Genomic DNA, 20283 nt, shown 5'->3' on the forward strand with positions numbered 1-20283 from the left:
ACAACTTCTTGACATAAAAAACAACTTTGTAAAAAATAACTTCCAGAATTTCTATCAAATGTTTAAAAGTCATCTAAAGGGCTACCAAGCTCCAAGTATTTGCTTCACAGGTGTGAATAGTTAAGTACGCCTAAGCAACAGCCACAATTGTGAAATACTAAGAATGTACTTTGAAAAAATATTGAACTGTGAAGCAGCAAACTGTAAGCTAGAATATCCAGATCTCCATGAAAATACAGAAGCAGATCCACCACCTACAGCTGAAGTAATAAGTATCATGAAAAACAACAGAGCCAGTGGAGAAGACTCTATTACAGCTGAACTTATTAAACGCTCATGTTTGAAGAAATATGGGAAACTGAAAAGATACCAGAAGACTGGAAAGTGGCTCTCATCCATCCCTTGCACAAGATATGTGATCAGCAAAATGTATATAACTACACAGTTATATCTTTGTTGCCAGTGGGTTATAAAATATTTTCAACGATACTACTAAAAAAGGTAGAAGCAACACTTGATAGCCATTTGGAAGAATATCAGAGTGGATTTAGAAAGGACAGATCTAGCTCACAACAGATTTTCAACCTAACGCCCATAATTCGTCACAGACTTACAAATTCCAAAGATAATGTTGTAACATTTCTAGATTTTAAAAAGGCATTTGAGTCGGTTGATAGGGAAACCCTAGATAAAGTGATCAGAGAATTTGGCATCAAATCTAAATTATCAAACCGTGTTCGTGAAATGCTCACAGACACCAAATAAAAAGTAATGTTTTGGGTGAAATATCGTAGGCATTCAACATAAAAACAGGTGTATGGCAAGTCCTATCTCCACTCCTCTTTAAGTGCGTGCCAGAGAAAGTAGTAAAAGAATGGAAACAAACACTAAAAGAACAGAAGCTGTCAACAATCAGACTGGGAACTAAAAACAAAGGTATTGAAATACACTGTTAGCATTTGTGAATGATTTTGGCAGTCTTTCTGAAAACCTAACAAGTGCTGAAATACAAATCAATCTCTTAGGAGAAATAAACAACAAAGCAGGTTTAAGAATATCTGTAGAAAAAAAATTATGACAAATATTTAAAAAATGCTCCAGAATCCTTAGCAACAGATATTGACTATATAAAGAGGGTAAACAAATTTAAACATTTGGGAGAAATTGTCCAAGAAAAGGTTTAGAAAAATTCGCTGTAGAAGAAAGAGTACATAAAATGGAGAGAGATTATGGAATAACTAAGAATGTCTCCAACAAAAGGTGTCTGTCTAAAAATTTGCAGATACACCACTACAAAAATACAAATTACACAAAAGAATGAAAAAATCATTCGAAAAATACTAGGGCCACCAAAAAATACAGAGGTATGGAAATTAAACAGCAATGAATACGTTTTTTTCTCAAGATAGAAAACATAATTGAAACACTACAAAAGAGGCGACTGTTATTTTTAGGACACTTACACAGAATGAACAGCAACAGGTAAACCAAACAGATTTTAAAATACCTTTGGACAAGGATTCAGCAATACCCTGGATTTAAGACGTTAGGAAAGAATTGGAAAGAACCAATGTAAGTAAAAATGATGCACCAGAAAGACAGATGTTCTAGAGGAAAGTGTAAAAATGGAAGGATTTCAAGGCAACAGGGGGAAGAAGAGAGGGTCAAAATGGTCCAAGGAGAGAAAAAGGACACAGTGAATAGATGAAAGAATACTGGAAGAAGAAAAAACAACAACAAAGAAGGAAGCACTCAAATTAGTGTGTGGTTCTTAGATGACCCAAACGAAGAAAGCAGAAGAAGAAAGTAATGTGAATGAATGTGGACATTGTAGTAAATTGTAAGATGGAAAGAACTATGGCCCTTACATGAAGTCATTAAATATCACCTAACTCATGTCGAGCGAACAGTAGGGCTGAAAAAAAAATGACTCACAAGGCACATGCATCTTGTAAAGGGTATAGCATGGATGTATTGGAATAATTAATGTCGGGTGATGGTTTTAAATTAATTCACATGACATGAAAACTTTGTGGAAACGAGTCGATTTACTGGACGCTAGTTTACCCCAGGGAAGCAACAATTGGCAGCATAGGGCAGCTCAAGCTCTGAGAAAGCGGTAATGCGGCGCGGCCTTCTGCCGCCTTACGATGAGTGACAGTGAGTGGGTGGTTGACCCCAACTCCATGCTGGTGTACCGGGAAACAGACGGAGAACTTGCACGCCTGTTGATAAATGTCCATCATTCCGTTTTCTGTGAAACATACAACAAAGCTGCGCAAAGCCGTGGTGGAGCGGTCAACAGAGGTCAAAATATGCGTGTTCGTGACTATAGCAACTTCATACTGAATTCACGGTCCGCAGAGCCTAAAGTAAATCAGATGAAGAGGGACAGCTTGAAATACACCAGCCTCCGATGGAAACGTAGGACCAAGGAATTTGAAGTACTCTCCTGGGAGTCAGAATTCTGGAAAACTTGGTGTTTGTGCAGACGCTAACCTTGATGGGTGGCCTGGGGGGAGCTAAATAGAAGAAGTTGAGAGGAAGGGGAACTTTGTGGGAATTTGTTCACTTCCCAGAGCAGGCATTGGTTGGCACTGGGAAGTGATGCATAATTAACGTGACTTGCGCTGCAATTGGCGTAGATGATTTTGCTGGAGGGGAAACCGAGGTGAAGAGTGGACTGGCAGAAGTCTCAGTAGAGGTCTTCCGTTCCCAGCTTGTCTAGAGTGCAGACGGTGCATTCTTTACCCAGCTTGCCTGAGAAAGAGTGAGCATCTCTGCAGTTTTGGACTTAGCAAATGGAACGATTGAGCTTGGGTATAGAAAGTTTTGGTTCAGCTTTGTACTGAGCAAGATAGCTAGGAGTGAATAAACGAGTGCATCCTTGCAGCACCACGAGGTTGGCTGATGTCCACACAACGACGCCACTCCGCCACGCTGTATTCGGTAATATGGCGCCCGCTACGGCCACTAATTAATTTGTTGGATCACATCAGCAAAGTTTCCACGAGGGTTTGATGGGCCGTGTACTGTAGAATTCTTCTCGCACTTCGCATTACGCCTGGGTCAGTCGATAGGAATTACTTTTGAGTTATCGAGCTTCACTCCACGCAAACGCAATTTATTACCACTGCCTGGTAGGAGAGTCATGTAATGTGATGATTGAAGGTCGTGAGTTAAAATAAATTTGTGATAAACGACTGCATCTGTTTTCAATCAAGTAGTTGAAATCCAAAGTCACTTTCTTAATTAATTTTATGTTCAACATTTGCATCTGGTGTTCAATAGCTGCACATAACATCAATGTGCACCCCCTTTTAATTAAAAGTGATCAATTCTGAATCAATTAATGTCAACACTGCCACTGCAGTTCAATCAGGAGTCACAGGGCCTTATTACTTTCTTTGCGTTATCCGATATTGCGGCAGTTTTGCACACTCTGTTGATCTGTTAGTCAATTACCAGGGGTGAACACACGCCAAAACCAGATATGTGACAGGTGGGTTGTTACAAAATTATTATTGTATTATTATTATTATTATTGTAAATAAATTTTTTTAGTTCTGTTCATTAGTGGTAGAAAAATATGGAGAAGAAATGATGCAAAGAGACACTGCATAAAAGTGGTAACTTTCTGTTATAAAATGTTTCTAAATAATTGCTTTGTGTGAAATGTGTTTTTCCCAATCAAATTTTCTCCAGTTGAGTTAAAGGAAACAAAGTGTTTAAGATTTGCCTTGAATAGCAACCAGTTAAAAAAAACTTATTAGGTCTTGATAATTAAACAAAGCAATACTCTGTTAATTCACTTCCATTTGAAATCAAGTTAAATGAAATGTAAAATTTGTAAGTAATTTCTTGCAATAATAAATAATAGTGTATTATGATGTATGTAAAGAAAGTATTCTTGGACAGAAATAAGGTTTCAGGGACAAAGTTGCATGAGAACCATAGAAGGACAGAGGTGGGGAGAATGGAGAAATGTTATGGATGCTACAGTGCAAAGGTGCCGTAGTCAAAAACCTGGGGAATGTGAGTGACAAATATTGTGATGTGCTTGTGCTAAGGTAGATAAAATATCGTTATTAAATGTAAGGACACAAATCGCAGTGCCTTTAAATAAAAAAGCGAAAAAAAGGTAACTTCAAAAGACTTTCACGAAAAAGTTATTAAAATCCTCTAAATATCTTTTGAAAATTTTTATCAGTTTGTCAAGTAAGAAATTATTTTCCATAAATAAATTAAAAAGTTAGGTTATATTAGTCGTAGACTGCAAAGTCTGGAGTAAGGAATTTGTAATTTTGGTTTATAAGAATGAGAGTTTTAGAAAGATTTAAAATTTGAAGCCAGGATCGATAATTTTGTATAATTCTCAAATTTTTGGAAAAAACTTCATTAACTTCGCTTCTGTCTGGGGCCTGTGTATCAGGAGAATGAATCATGCATGCACAGTGACAGAAGGTCTGACACAGGTTCAGTCGAGTACATAGTTCTAATTTTCAGCCAACAGAGTACAGTAGCGGAGAGAGACTGTCAAGAAACACTCAAGAGAATGTTTTTGTGAATTGTTCAGTTTATTTACTGAAGGTTTTTCTGTTTCTTCATGTTTGTACAGTTTTGTGTATGTTTTTGGTCATGTGAATGATACGTGAATGTGGTCTAAAGTGAAGATCATTGTTATACTGACAAACGCTGTAGGACCTAGCGTGAGAAATTTTTAAGACAGTGTGAATTCAGACGACGGGGAATTTTGTATCATAATATGTAAATAAGTTTATGGTAAAGGGAAAGTTAATTCGAGTGCTATTTAAAATAGCTAATAACGTAATGTATAAATAATATATATGAATGTTAAATATTTATTTCGGGAAAAAGTACAGTACGAACGCCTGTTATTTGTTGATTGGTTATAAAATAGTTCATATGTCTTAGTGCAGCATTCAGTGAAAGGAACGAGATAGACCAGGAAATAACGGCAAGAATCCAGGCAGGAAACAGGTCAAGGTTTGCTCGCGCTTTTATGAGACAGGTTTTTGGAGTAGTGAAGGACTGAGATGAGTGGAGAAAAAGGAAAACCCGTGAATTACAAGAACTGTACAAATGGCAGGACATCATGTCTGTGATTAAAGAAAGGAGACAGAACTGGTATAGGCACGGAATGAGTCGAGAAGGGCACATCACCAAGCAGTTGGTGTAAGAAGACATCAGACGTAACATCCAGAGTCGAAGACCACGGCTGAGATGACTCGTTGTGATCAGATGGGATACGAATACGTGGACCGATGATGAAGTGGTGGCCGATTGGCTAGGCCAAAGACAAACTGCGGTTTTCACGGCCAACCTAGAAGGTAAGTAAGTTCGCCTCATGAGTGACGGATGACGACAGTAATTAAAGTCAAATACTAAACGTAAGAAGTACACAACAACTGACCATCGGGCTTGGTATTACGCACTCTAAGACATGCCCAATTTGATGGCTCGTTACAGACTCAGAAATGACACATACGTTTTCAAATTTACTGCTTGCCTGTATGCGACTCCCATTTACAGGTGTTTCCGTAAGAGAGTGAAAAACTTTTACAGGACATAGAGTGAGCTCCACTGAACAATTTAGGATAGTGAACCCGGGGTCCGGGAAGCCATCTTAAGGAGGTAATAGCAATAATGTCATATTATTGTGTACTTTTTTATTTACATTAGTTACAGTTAACTGCAAATGCCACCATTGATACAATGAACGTACCATTTGGAATTTATAGTACAAAATGTGCTGAAACCAACAGTCATCAACCACAATTCAAGCAGGACATCGACGAACAATATTCTGACGCACCCTGACATGTATCCCTGGTGTCTTTCGAAAAACATCACAGGCAGCTGCAATTCTGGCAACTAACTCCATCTTTGGATCCACTGGGGTGTCTGACATAAGTGACTTTAGATATCCTCATAGAAAATAATTATGGGAATTCAGTCAGGTGACCTGGCACGCCATGGATTAGGACCTCCTTTTCCAGTCCAGTGACTGGAAAATGCAGCACCTGGATGCTTTTTGACATCCACAACGACGTGAGGTGGTGCGTCGTTACGTTGTATCCATATCCCCTCAGGAACAGCCAAGGATACGTTCTCCAACAACTCAGGTAGAACTCTGTGCTCCAACATAGGTACAGGTGGCCATTTAGACGGCCAGGTAGAAGGCATGCCCCAGTGACATTGCCGGCCAGATATTCACGTACTTGGTGGTGCGATTCTCTACAGCCTGAGGGTTTAGAGGCCTCGTCAGGAAACAGCAAAATCGGGAGGAAATCTGGTCGATCAGTCGATTTTCGGAGCAACCACTGGCACAGTGCGGCCCTTGCTGAAGAGTCAGTCACAAGCAGTGCATGCATTCGTTGTGGGTGATAAGGGTGTGACTGTTTTTCGTGGAGTACTCGCCACACGCTAGTATGTGCAGCGCCCATTTCACGCCCAATACGAGTGCCTGTAGTGGCGTCCGCTGCAACAAATTCCAGCACCTCCTCTTCCAAACCGGGTGTGTGAATGGTCCTGATGTTGCCAGGTCCCTCGTTGGTGCTTTCCAATGAGCCAGTGTCCCGCATTCGTCGATCAAGAGAAATAAACACTCGTCGTGACGGATGATGCCTCTTAGGAAATCGTTCCCTGTATAGCCTTTCAGCGGCTAGAGCGTGGCAGAGTACTTCCTCATACACAAGGTGCAAGTCACTGAGTTCTGCGAAGCTGTAACGGTACTGCTCCACCGTGTTGTACCATAAGTCTCAGAACAGCACTCAGTAATAAATGGGTCTATCGTTGATTCATAGCACGTTCTGTCATGGGACAATACAACAGAGCCACCTTATGGACTATAGTTCAATTCTTTTATCTTGGCGGCTCGCGCATGCCCGCCCAGACGCGGGAGATTGCGGCGTTGCTAGTTGCACAACTCTTTCGCTGCTACAGAGACTTGCTCCCCGCATTCAGCACTGTGCGCGATTTTGTCATCACTGCACTGCTCGCCTGTGCAGACACAGGTGTTCCGACTGCTTTGACACACTTATCATTCGATTTCACAAAAACTATTTGGCCCAAAAATTTGATTTTTGCAGATCTTCTTGACTGGTACCTTCCCCCCATAAATGACTTAATTTTGTTTCGATGTTCAACGCAGTTATTGTGCAGCATTAAATGTAGTAAACCATTGCACGAAATTTTGAAGAGTTTGCAAAGGTAAAAGTCCACAGCATATACTTTCCGTATCATCGATTTTAGTTGCCACTAGAAATTTCAAAAAATACCGCAGCTCGTCATTCAATTGTATTCCTGGAGGACTTTAATCAATCAAGCAAAATACCGACAAACACTGTTGGTATGACTATGAATTACTCACGTTTCGTCGAAGTACAATAGGAAATAAACAATTACCACTGTTCTTTATTGTGACAAAACGGTTAGTGAGAATGAATTTCCTTGCTATCGCCTGAATTAGGAGGCTTATTGCTTGTTTGGTTTAATTAATTAATAGAATATGAAGCAATTGGTATAAATAAAGCTTTTTCCAAACTTTCTTATATAGAAAGTCTGCTATGAAGACATTGCTTTTGTTCAATTGCTTTAGTTATAACTGAACATCTCTAAAACTGAAGACACTCGTCCGTGCTCTTCACTGCAGTCGAGCTCTGGCAACGTTGTTCTCTGTTCATTGGCTGACTGTGTTTTGTGACGTCAGATGCACAGAACGAACCTAAACTCGGCCGCCGTCGTAAATGACGCGCACTTTAGTAAAGTAAACAAAACCTGCATCATGACTTCCTAGTAAGTAGGCTCGTTGACCTCGTTTTCTTGCAGGAAATAAATAATGTACATATGAATAAACAGCACAGTATGTGTGAACCTGAACGCATGTTAGTTGCAAATACGCTGGAAGACAGAAATGCTAGACAAAGTGGTAAACCCTTTACGTCCATATCTAATAAAAATGCCTTCTCCAACCCCAGGTTCCATATCTCAATTTCTTTAGTACAGCATTCCCTATGTCCTGTTACGTTTTTTCACTCTCTAACAGAAACACCTGAGTAGAAGCGCGTGTTACAGGACTTACATAATGGTGAAATAAAAAACTATTACATTTGATATAGCAACAAAAAAGACAAAAAGATACAATGCGCAGGGAAGCAACTTCGTTTCACCAAAGTCTGTACAATCGGAAAATGGTGAAATAATGGTTCTGTGGAAGGGAAGTTATAGTATGCACGGGAATTCCAAAAGTTTGCGAAGAATTTTCTAGAAACAGATATTTTCTTATTTTAATAGTTAACAAACTGACATGTGACTTTAGTAAAAGTATACGAGGTGCATTCAAGTTCTAAGGCCTCCGATTTTTTTTCTAATTAGCTATTCACCCGAAATCGATGAAACTGCCGTTACTTCTCGACGTAATCGCCCTGCAGACGTACACATTTTTCACAACGTTGACGCCATGAATCAATGGCAGCGGCGAAGGCTTCTTTAGGAGTCTGTTTCGACCACTGGAAAATCGCTGAGACAATAGCAGCATGGCTGGTGAATGTGCTGCCACAAAGAGTGTCTTTCATTGTTGGAAAAAGCCAAAAGTCACTAGAAGCCAGGTCAGGTGAGTAGGGAGCATGAGGAATCACTTCAAAGTTGTTATCACGAAGAAACTGTTGCGTAACGTTAGCTCGATGTGCGGGTGCGTTGTCTTGGTGAAACAGCACACGCGCAGTCCTTCCCGGACGTTTTTGTTGCAGTGCAGGAAGGAATTTGTTCATCAAAACATTTTCGTAGGATGCACCTGTTACCGTAGTGCCCTTTGGAACGCAATGGGTAAGGATTACGCCCTCTCTGTCCCAGAACATGGACACCATCATTTTTTCAGCACTGGCGGTTACCCGAAATGTTTTTGGTGGCGGTGAATCTGTGTGCTTCCATTGAGCTGACAGGCGCTATGTTTCTGGATTGAAAAATGGCTCCACGTCTCATCCATTGTCACAAATGACGAAAAGAAAGTCCCATTCGTACTGTCGTTGTGCGTCAACATTGCTTGGCAACATGCCACACAGGCGGCCATGTGGTCGTCCGTCAGCATTCGTGGCACCCACCTGGATGACACTTTTCACATTTTCAGGTCATCATGCAGGATTGTGTGCACAGAACCCACAGAAATGCCACCTCTGGAGGCGATCTGTTCAACAGTCATTCGGCGATCCCCAAAACAATTCTCTCCACTTTCTCGATCATGTCGTCAGACCGGCTTGTGCGAGCCCGAGGTTGTTTCGGTTTGTTGTCACACGATGTTCTGCCTTCATTAAACTGTCGCAGCCACGAACGCACTTTCGACACATCCATAACTCCATCACCACATGTCTCCTTCAACTTTCGATGAATTTCAATTGGTTTCACACCACGCAAATTCAGAAAACGAATGATTGCACGCTGTTCAAGTAAGGAAAACGTCGCCATTGTAAGTATTTAAAACAGTTCTCATTCTCGCCGCTGGCGGTAAAATTCCATCTGCCATACGGTGCTGCCATCTCTGGGACGTATTGACAATAAACGCGGCCTCATTTTAAAACAATGTGCATGTTTCTATCTCTTTCCAGTCCGGAGAAAAGAAATCGGAGGCCTTAGAACTTGAATGCACCTCGTACATTATAGATTATAGAAATACCACTGCTGCAAAGTTATTGCACTGGATTTGGGGATGAAACAAGTTTTTACATTGGAATATTCTTAAACACGAATATTTTGAATATGAATAACTATTGAACTGGTAAGATTTCGTTACAAAAAAAACCCTTACAACAATTTCTAAGAGACAGAAATCTGGTATGCACGTATGATTCTGGTATCGTAAATTGTAAATTTTTCTGTACACTAAACGTTTTGATTTGTACTACATATATTTTTATCATCAGCAAAAGGAACAATATTTGGTGAAGTGCTGGAATAAGAATTTCGAAATTTTGTGTACAATGGTATATGCACTAGCAGTACAATGGAAAAATAAGAAAAAAACTACTTATATAAGCAGTATAATTTTAGCATGTGGGAGCCGGCCGGAGTGGCCGTGCGGTTCTAGGCGCTACAGTCTGGAACCGAGCGACCGATATGGTCGCTGGTTCGAATCCTGCCTCGGGCATGGGTGTGTGTGATGTCCTTAGGTTAGTTAGATTTAAGTAGTTCTAAGTTCTAGGGGACTGAACCATTTTTTGACAATATCAGGGATGTTAGACCTCAAACGAGGGCTTAGCGTTAGCCGTTTTCACGCGTCATTCCCGAATAATAGAGGAAATGATGATGTCGCGGGGTGGTTTCTGGAGCACAGTTGGGGCTATAGACAGATGGTGTCTAAAAAGTAGGGGAGAGAGAGATACAGATAGATAGCTATTTGACTTACATTTACATGAATTTTTTGGAGCCATTTCAGGGCAATATGCGTAGTGCGATAATAACTAAGAGTTCACCTGTACAAACATCCCTACAGTTCCGTAGGCTACTTGTGCTGCATCTACATGAGGCTGTCAAAAGAGGCTCGTACAGGTAGCTGGCAGCTGAGTAATCACATGCGGTGCTTGTTAGCGCATACTCGCCCCTGTACGTAACACCTTGTGCAGGCACGTGTCACAACGGAACTGCACTTGGATCACTGTTATTGGTTATTGCGTTGTGGCAGAAAGGGATCGCCTGCTCCAGCTAGAGAACCAGCCCTCTCAGAGCGCCTTGTACCGACTAAAAATGATTTCAAAGTACGGGGACGCTTCTTTCCTATCACCCGTGAAAAATCTAGTCTGCGAAAACTCTGCATGTGTTTACATTAGGATCACTGTTATTGGTTATTGCGTTGTGGCAGAAAGGGATCGCCTGCTCCAGCTAGAGAACTACCCCTGTCAGAGCGCCTTAAACCGACTTTCAAAGTACGGGGACGTTTCTGTCCTATCACTCCTGAAAAATATAATCTGCGAAAACTCTGTATGTGTTTACACCCTTCGTTTGAACTTTAACGGATGTAAAGATTGCTGACGCACATGTAGTTGAAGAAAAAATATCATGCAGCAGACAAGTGTGACCAGTATATTCACAAGAAAACCTGATCTGAAGTATTAATTTGCGAAAAACATCACATTTACTAGAAACAACATGTATTAAAAGTCGTCGTTCCCAAAACAGAAGATCCTATGTTGCCTCAGGTTCTTCATCGTACCAAAGACTTCATCGAAGCGTAGATAGGAATTTTCGGAGAAAATGGTAAAATCCCAGCGGAATCAATATCTACATCTACATGAGTTTTTGTCAATTCACACTTCAGTGCTTCGTACAGGGCTCATCGAAACACTTTCTCTGTCGTTCCACTCTAGAACAGCACGTGGGACAAATGAACACGTAAATCTTACCATATGATCCTGATTACTATAATTTTCATAAGATGGTAATTTTTCCCTATAAAGATGGAAGTCAGAAAAATATTTCTGCATTCAGAGAATGTTCATGATTGAAATTTCGTAAAAAAGACACGCCTTCGTTTTTATGACTGCCAATCTAGGGCTCGTACCATTCCTGTGATAGTCTCTTCCATTTTTCCCGACGATGAAAACGAGCTCCTCTATTTTGAAGTTCTTGATGTCCCCCATCCATCATATCTAGTAAGGAACTGATACGGCGCAGCAGTATTCCAGAAGACCACGGACGAGCATGATGTGTGTAGTCTCTGTTGTATATTTGTTGTCTGTTCTACATGTTTTGTTAATGAAACGCAGTCTTTGGTTCGCTTTAGAAACAACATTTTCTATGTGATCATTCAAGTTTAAGTTCTGTGTTGTTGCAATTCTTAGGCATCTAGCTGAATTGAGAATTTTTAAATATGCGTAATAACCGTCTGACTGAAGTTAAGAGATTCATTTTAAATCTCATGAGACTCAACTACCCTGCCCCGTTGAATACGCCGGTTCCCACGAGATCACCGAAGTTAAGCAGTGCCTGGCGTGACCGCCTGCCGGAGTGGCCGAGCGGTTCTAGGCGCTGCAGTCTGGAACCGAGCGACCGCTACGGTCGCAGGTTTGAATCCTGTCTCGGGCATGGATGTGTGTGATGTCCTTAGGTTAGTTAGGTGTAGGTAGTTCTAAGTTATAGGGGACTGATGACTTCAGACGTTATGTCCGATAGTGCTCAGAGCCATGTGAATCATTTTTTTGAGCCTGGTGTAACCTCCGTGTTACGTCGCACGCTGTCGGCTGCTTCCCTTTTCCCATTCCGTCAAAGGGGAGAAGTGGTGGTGGCGTAAAAATGCTGACCACCACCGTTTTCGTCAATATCCTGTATTAAACTACAAACTTCACTTAAATGTCTCACACTACAAACACCCCCAATTATAGTGATCTACATATATGACAAGCAATTAGTGGCTCTCACAGTTTTCAATGAACATGTGTCAATGTGAACGAAGGACGGGAGAAAGCTTCACAATCAAGCAGCTAGCGAACTACGACCCAACCATGCCGTATGACATTCTCCTTTTAGTACCGTACTAATGTGGATAACCTCACACTTCTTTATTATTTAGTCAGTTGCCACTTTTCGCACCATACAGATATATTGTCTGAATCATTGTGCTATTGGTTCTGAAAATGGTTCAAATGGCTCTGAGCACTATGGGACTTAACATCTATGGTCATCAGTCCCCTAGAACTTAGAACTACTTAAACCTAACTAACCTAAGGACATCACACACATCCATGCCCGAGGCAGGATTCGAACCTGCGACCGTAGCAGTCGCGCGGTTCCGGACTGAGCGCCTAGAACCGCTAGACCACCGCGGCCGGCTATTGGTTCTGATCTTCTGTGTTTTATAGATAGTAAATGACAGCATCATTGCAATGAATGAAAGAGGGTCACTAAAATTGTCTCCTAAATAGATAAAATCGATTAGGAATAGCATTGGCTATATAACACTTCCTTGGGGAGCCCAATGCCTTAGCATCAGTTACTACAAACTGCGATCGTTCTGACATAAGACCAAAGTAGTGCAAATGTCACGATACTGCAAAGGCATACTATGTTATTAGAAATCACTTCTGATGATCGATGTCATAAGTATTCCCGAAATCAAGGTAAATAGAAACAATTTTACATCGTCTGTATTTCCTGAATTCGTGCTATGTTTCAGATAGTGAACGGAACAGGTATTGGGAAGGCTCAGGAAATGTGATCACTGTGGCTTTTAATACTGGATAACTGCAGTTTCGACTAAACGAAAATGTTGTAGCACACCCATATTCGAGGCCAACGAGAAAGACAGGCCGCGGCGCATACGTCACGAAGGTAGTCGTGAACTCGCTCGCCTCTCAGCTTGGCAGACAAAAAGTGTTTCTAAATCTGTTAACTTGCAGCTGGGCGTTTACATACTATCGAGAATTGCATCTTCAACTGGACTCTGCTATTATGAAGTCTTACTGATCAACAGGACTACAACAGAATTTAATTGAAGCTCAATACTCGATGTAAACAGTATAACGGCTTTTCTTATAGCATGTAGTCTCTTCTGCCGAACAGTCCTCATTTCGTACATGAAGTGGTGCATTGCGCAACTGATAATCATTTTGGCACCATTTTAATTTGGTTGTACCCCAGTAAACGTATTATAAGTAGGCCTATGGACTTCCGATCATTGTAGGACTAGTAACTGTAAGATTTCATAAGAGCGGATTCCAGTAGAAGATGCAATCCTCGTTTGTACGTACACACCTAGTTACGAGTTAGCAGGTGTATAAGCGTAGTTTATATGCTGAGTTGAGCGAGCGAGCGAGCTCAGGCCTATCTTCGTGACGTAAGAGCCGTGGCCTCGGCCATATTTGAACTTTGACAATTGGGCGAACTACCCTATTTCATTTCCTTGCTGAAGTGTTTGTATTTACTATGTCCACCCTTCCACTGCCCCTTCCTGCGCCACAGTTAATTATTCTTGAAATCCTTAACAGGCGTGCCATTAACCTGTCCTTTCTTGTGGTAAAGGCTTCCCATGGAGCTTCTCCTTCATCTATGTTGTTTAGGACTTCATTTCCTACTTTTTCTGTCCCTTTGAATTCAAAACTTCTTGGATAACACCATTCGACCAACGATACAAGTTTCACTGTGCTCGCTTCTAGTTTACACTTTCTGGAACACCTGTCTCAGTTCCAGATGAATGAATTACACCAGTAACGATCCTTTAGTGAAGTCAAACCTCTTCTCTTGTGACAATGTACTTCTGACCCCTTCCTTGCTTCGACAGATATTTCCTCTCCTGTGGCAGTCTACTTCTTATATCTCCCTGCTTCGGCCATAATGTGTCGTTACCAGTTTTGAGTCTAAGAAAGTCTTTACGCTTCTGCCACTTTTCATCAGCTTCGACCCCGCATTATTTCTTCATAAGCTGTATTCTGTGCCAGTTATGCTGCAGCCTACCTAGAGGAAGTAATTAGAAATACTACTGCTTTCATTGTAAATCAGAATAAATCAGAATCACGATAAAAAAGAAAAGCCCGGGAAAATGAATTTTTGACATGAAAATGGATGTTTAATGTTTCACTGACGACTAATCTTTTACAGAGGAAAAAAATGGTTCAAATGGGTCTGAGCACTATGGGACTTAACTACTGAGGTCATCAAGTCCTCTAGAACTTATAACTACTTAAACCTAACTAACCCAAGGACATCACGTACATCCATGCCCGAGGCAGGATTCGAACCTGCGACCGTAGCGGTATAGCGGCTCCAGACTGTAGCGCCTAGAACCGCTCGGCCACAGAAGCCGGCTTACAGAGGAAAACAAGCTCGCTTTGTGACCGTGTATAGGTATTAAATCAGCATTCCCATTTTAAAGGAACCAGCCCAGCATTTGAGAAAAGCTAAATCGGGTAGGACAGACGGTTGTTAAAGCCCTGCAATTTCCAATTGCGAATCGAGATTCAGAGCCACTATGCGAGGTCTATAGCTGTATTTGTGTTGCAGAATGATTATTAATTCCATGCATATGGTAACTGCAACTCAACGCTACAGATGATGTTCTGGAACTAGAAACACGGTGTAGACAGCTCAAGAATAAGACTAATAAATGGAGAAATATGTGTGTGAGCTTGTACTGGGAAAATTTTTTCACTTACTGCTTTCAGCAACGGCAAAGAGACGTCGCAAGGGAATAGGAATCATAATACACCACGAAGATGACGTTCTACAGACGCGAAATTTAACCGAGAGGCAGAAGATGCTGTGATATGAAAATGATTAGCTTCTCAGAGCATTCACACAAGGTTGGCGCTGGTGGCGACACCTACAATGTGCTGACATGAGGAGAGTTTCCAGCCGATTTCTCATACACAAACAGCAGTTGACCGGCGTTGCCTAGTGAAACGTCGTTGTCATGCCTCGTGTAAGGAGGAGAAATGCGTAACATCACGTTTCCGACTTTGATAAAGGTCGGATTGTAGCCTATCGCGATTGCAGTTTATCGTATCGCGACATTGATGCTAGCGTTGGTCGAGATCCAGTGGCTGTTAGCAGAATATGGACTCGGTGGGTTCAGGAACGCCGTGCTGGATCCCAACGACCTCGTATCACCAGCAGTCGAGATGACAGGCATCTTATCCGCATGGCTGTAACGGATCGTGCAGCCACGTCTCGATCCCTGAGTCAACAGATGGGGACGTTTGCAAGAGAACAACCATCTGCACGAACAGTTCGACGACGTTTGCAGCAGCATCGACTATCAGCACGGATACTATGGCTGCGGTTACCCTTGACGCTCCATCACAGAGAGGAGCGCCTGCGATGGTGTACTCAACGACGAACCTGGGTGCACGAATGGAAAAACGTCATTTTTTCGGATGAATCCTGGTTCTGTTTAGAGCATCATGATGATTGCATCCGTGTTTGTCGACATCGCGGTGAACGCAAATTGGAAGCGCGTATTCGTCATCGCAATACTGGCGTATCACCCGGCGTGATAGTATGGGGTGCCATTGGTTACACGTCTCGGTCACCTCTTGTTCGCATTGACGGCACTTTGAACAGTGGATGTTACATTTCAGATGTGTTGCGACCCATGACTCTATCCTTCATGCGATCCCTGCGAAACCCTACATTTCAGCAGGATAATGTACGACCGCATGTCACAGGTCCTGCACGGGCCTTTCTGGATACAAAAAATGTTCGAGTGCTGCCCTGGCCAGCACATTCTCCAGATCTCTCACCAACTGGAAACATTTGGTCAATGGTGGCCGAGCAACTGGCTCGTTACAACACGCCAGTCATTACTCCTGATGAACTGTGGTATCGTGTTGAAGCAGCATGGGCAGCTGTACCTGTACACGCCATCCAAGCTCTGTTTGATTCAATGCTCAGGCGTAACAAGGCCGTTATTACGACCAGAGGTGGGTGTTCTGGGTACTGATTTCTCTGGATCTATGCACCCAAATTGAGTGGAAATGAAATCACATGTCAGTTCTAGTATAATATATTTGTCCACTGAATTCCCGTTTATCATCTGCATTTCTTCTTGGTGTAGCAGTTTTAATGGCCAGTAGTGTAGTAGCAGCTGGTAACCAATACACGTGTGCTCTGAGAACAACAGATCGTTATGTTCGTGTGTGTACTCAGCAACAATAGAGTCTGAACATATACACCTGCCGCGTCTGTCCTCGTCGCTTGCAATCGTAGTACTGAAAGAAAACAACGATAGACAAAATAAAGCTCTACAAGGAAATCATATTTCGGAATTGTCTCTCATTTTATTTTGGAATGAACAATTTATTTCGTTATTTAGTAATTAAATAATTTCGGCCTCTTGGAAATTCTCAAGCTACTTCACGTTAAATATTTGATTTTGAGAGAATCCACATTTCACTACCTTCAAGGAATTGTCTAACGTCGTTTCCGCTTACGGATGTAAAATATTGTATTTTATAACTAATGCGACTGCAGTTTCGAATATTACTCTATAACTAACTCTAAAATAAATTTCCTCTTTATTGGCAGTAGCGATATAGCCGCTCTCCAGGGTACAGGCTTTCAGATGTTGAGGACGCATTAAAAAATATTCATGGTTGGTAACGATGATTTCTTATTAAATACTAGGCGATGCTAATTCAGTGTAAATGAACCTGTGTAATGAGCTGGTTAGTGGTTATGTGTTGCAGAAGAACATGCTGATCCGAGTTCTTACTTGATGATCAGTTGCAGGTGATGAATAGATGGGATGATATGAAGGTGCTTAGGTGAAGGATGAGCATAGGGAGCAGACGTTGAATTTATAAGTATTGAAAACAGGCTGTTAGGTGAAATTTATGAGGGCTGTCGTAATGAGAGGGATGTAGTTACACTGTGAGAAGTGGTGTGTGAAAAGTACTAGATGAGGGGATCTAGCCGAGAAAACAGGAATTTAAATGAAACGGAAATCTGGTAGCCGAGGTAATGGAGCATATGGAGACACACATATGGGTGAATAGTTTGAAGACAGTGGGAATGAAACGGATGACGTTGTCAGTCGTGAGAGTGGTATGTAGTCAGTTGTTGTTTGGATGAAGTGGTGAGTCGATAAGACAAATTGATGCTTTCAATTCAGGTTTGGTGAGAGGCGGTTTAGGTCTACATTTATTAAACTAAAAATGTTTGATCGCAGATGTTGCGGAAGGATGAGATCCCTAGATTAGTGTTGCTAGATTTCCATGGATGGTTTGGGGGGGAGGGGTAGGGGGGGGGGGAAGAAAAGCGGGGAGGGGATTTGACATGAATGTGATTTGGCACTCAAAAGTTAAACTGCAGTTTTGGTGCGTCTTCAGAGAAGATTTGGATGAGGAACGTGGGACCATGGTGGTTCAGAATTCGAAGAGCTTCTTCAGTCTGTCAGTTAGGTAGGACATTAGCTCCCACCTGACTACATTCGCTGCGTTCTCGTGGTCTACTCCTTTTGCAACAACAATGAGGGTCGGTAAAAACTGTATGGAAAAACAGAGATTTCAATACCTCCAACAAATAACCTAAAATAAATGGTACAAATACTACTCTGCGACGAAGAGGTTAGCGTGGGATAGGAATTTGTTACAGGCCGCCTCAAACCAGTCAGAAGACTGAAGACTCTAGCAATGCAGGAGCTGACGGACGGTGAGGGGTTACGGGGTGTATGTGATGTGGGAAGTAAGGAGGATTGAGGACCGGAAGTTACGGCAGGAAGTCCGTGCTGCAGGTGGGAACAGAAAGCAGTATAAGACGACCTGGTGATTATGGAGCATCTTTCGGGAGATGGCAAGTGCTGTTTGCAAACGAAACGTCTAAAGAAAGAGCAGGAAATGGAGTGACAGAAGAAAAGAAAATTCATGGAGTGAAACACGAGAGTCATACAACCTTATGTGACCTGATAGGGTGCCAAAAAATGGTTAAAATGGCTCTGAGCGCTATGGGAGTTAACTTCTGAGGTCATCAGTCCCCTAGAACTAAGAACTGCTTAAATCTAACTAACCTAAGGACGTCACACACATCCATGCCCGAGTCAGGATTGGAACCTGGGACCGTAGCGGTCGCGCGGTTCCAGACTGTAGCGCCTAGAACCGCTCGGCCACACCGGCCGGCGATAGGGAGCCAAAGAGAACCCTTACAAAAAGAGGTATCCTTTGTATTGCGTAGCGAGTGTTGGGCAGGAGCTCTGCAACACTTACCTGTTTGCGACGCGATCTCTCAAACACGCATGTTGTGTATTTTCTGCTGTAAGCAGGAAAAGACTTCTGCGGTACTCAGCCAAATATGTACAGAACAACCATTTAAAGAGAAGCATAATTTGCTTAGAAGCACGATTGTTTCATAAAGCAATACGTAAGTGAGTAATTACTTCCTGAAATACACTGTGATACCTCCGATGGGGCTATTTCCACCGAATCAAAACACCAGCGGCCCAGAGTGACTGCATGCGGCGAGCGACCGAGACGTGGACACTAGAGGCGTTCTACAAATACATGGGGCGTGCGTGGGACAATGCCCCCGTCTCACTGAAGAATGGACACCTTCCAGAAAGCCTGGTGGGCAATGAACAGCGTGAAGCACATTAATGGACCCCGTGCAGCCACTAGAACGGATTGTCAAGAATTCACATGTGAAGGCGTATGAATTCTGCTGCTGAGTTGATTCCTCTAAAAATGGGACGGCGAATTTAATGGCTTTACCTTTCCCAAAAGGAGATGGTTTCTCTCAGTAAAAGCCTAATCGTCAGTATGATATCAAACAATAATTTTTGTTTCAAAAATTCATTCACACAAGCATATCTTTTTTATTGTAATTCTGATTTACTCTGATTTGTAATGAAATTAATCCTGTTCCTAATTACTTCCTCTAGAATGGCTGTAGCATGGAATGCTAATAACTTGGCACAGAATAAGGCTTATGGGGAAATAACGCACAGTCGCAGCTGGTGAAGACTGACAGAAGTGTAGCGGGCCGGGGTTTGATGGCACTAGATACTGAGCGTTAGTGACAGAGGGGAGCATTATTTTGTCAGGCATGGTGGGAGGGAAGCGACGTTTTCTGGGCTGTGAAATGTGTGCTTTCCTTGGCTCAGTGGGTGAGGTGCGAGTGAAATATTGGTGCTTCCACTAACGGTCATTTATTGAGATGTAAGACCCTTTAAACAAACACAGTAATACCACACCTTTCAACTCGCTCAATTCCTCGCGGCTGCTCATCGGCGGAGTAGTAGCGTGCAGATTGCAGCGGTCGCTGATGCGGCGACGGCTCGTGTTGCTGCGGCGCGCCGGTGGCTTAAGCAGTCGGCACACGGGCCGTGCCGTCGAACGACAACATTGAGCGTGCTGAATTCAACGTGCTGGTGAACGCTCAGAAACGATGCGACTTGTGCATACGGTACGTGGGCCCCACCAACGTGGTATACGCGATCACAATGATCTCCAGCGGCAGTTGCGGGATGTTTCTAGTTTGTAAATCACACTGTTTGCTAAACGGGCACGCGTAAAATTCCCACGTTAGCTCTATTAAAACGCACATGTCCTCCATTGTCCATATGCTAGTCACGTTGTTCTATATGTAATATACACAAACAAAAACTTCAATGTCCATTTCCACGTTTTAAGACGAAAAGGAAAGTACCATGTCCAACCAATAAGCATACAGGCTTATAAACGTTCCATTACAAACGCCGCGATCCAAATTTGCAATAGCTCTCCACATAAGATAAACATTATTTCATCATTCCCACATTATAGAATAACGCCAAGGTCATCGTTACTT

At 42.2% G+C, this 20283-nt stretch overlaps 1 protein-coding gene across 1 annotated transcript in view; it reads right to left on the bottom strand.

The window, feature by feature from the left end:
* Positions 1-19802, bottom strand: part of LOC126412429 (uncharacterized) — a 67569-nt gene extending 47767 nt beyond the window's left edge. The window contains exon 1 of the mRNA XM_050082022.1: positions 19688-19802. The gene's annotated coding sequence lies outside the window, so the exon portion shown is untranslated. The remainder of the gene's footprint in view (positions 1-19687) is intronic.
* Positions 19803-20283: the final 481 nt, after the last annotated feature.

The sequence above is a fragment of the Schistocerca serialis genome, chromosome 7, assembly GCF_023864345.2.
Source record: "Schistocerca serialis cubense isolate TAMUIC-IGC-003099 chromosome 7, iqSchSeri2.2, whole genome shotgun sequence".
NCBI lineage: Eukaryota > Metazoa > Arthropoda > Insecta > Orthoptera > Acrididae > Schistocerca > Schistocerca serialis.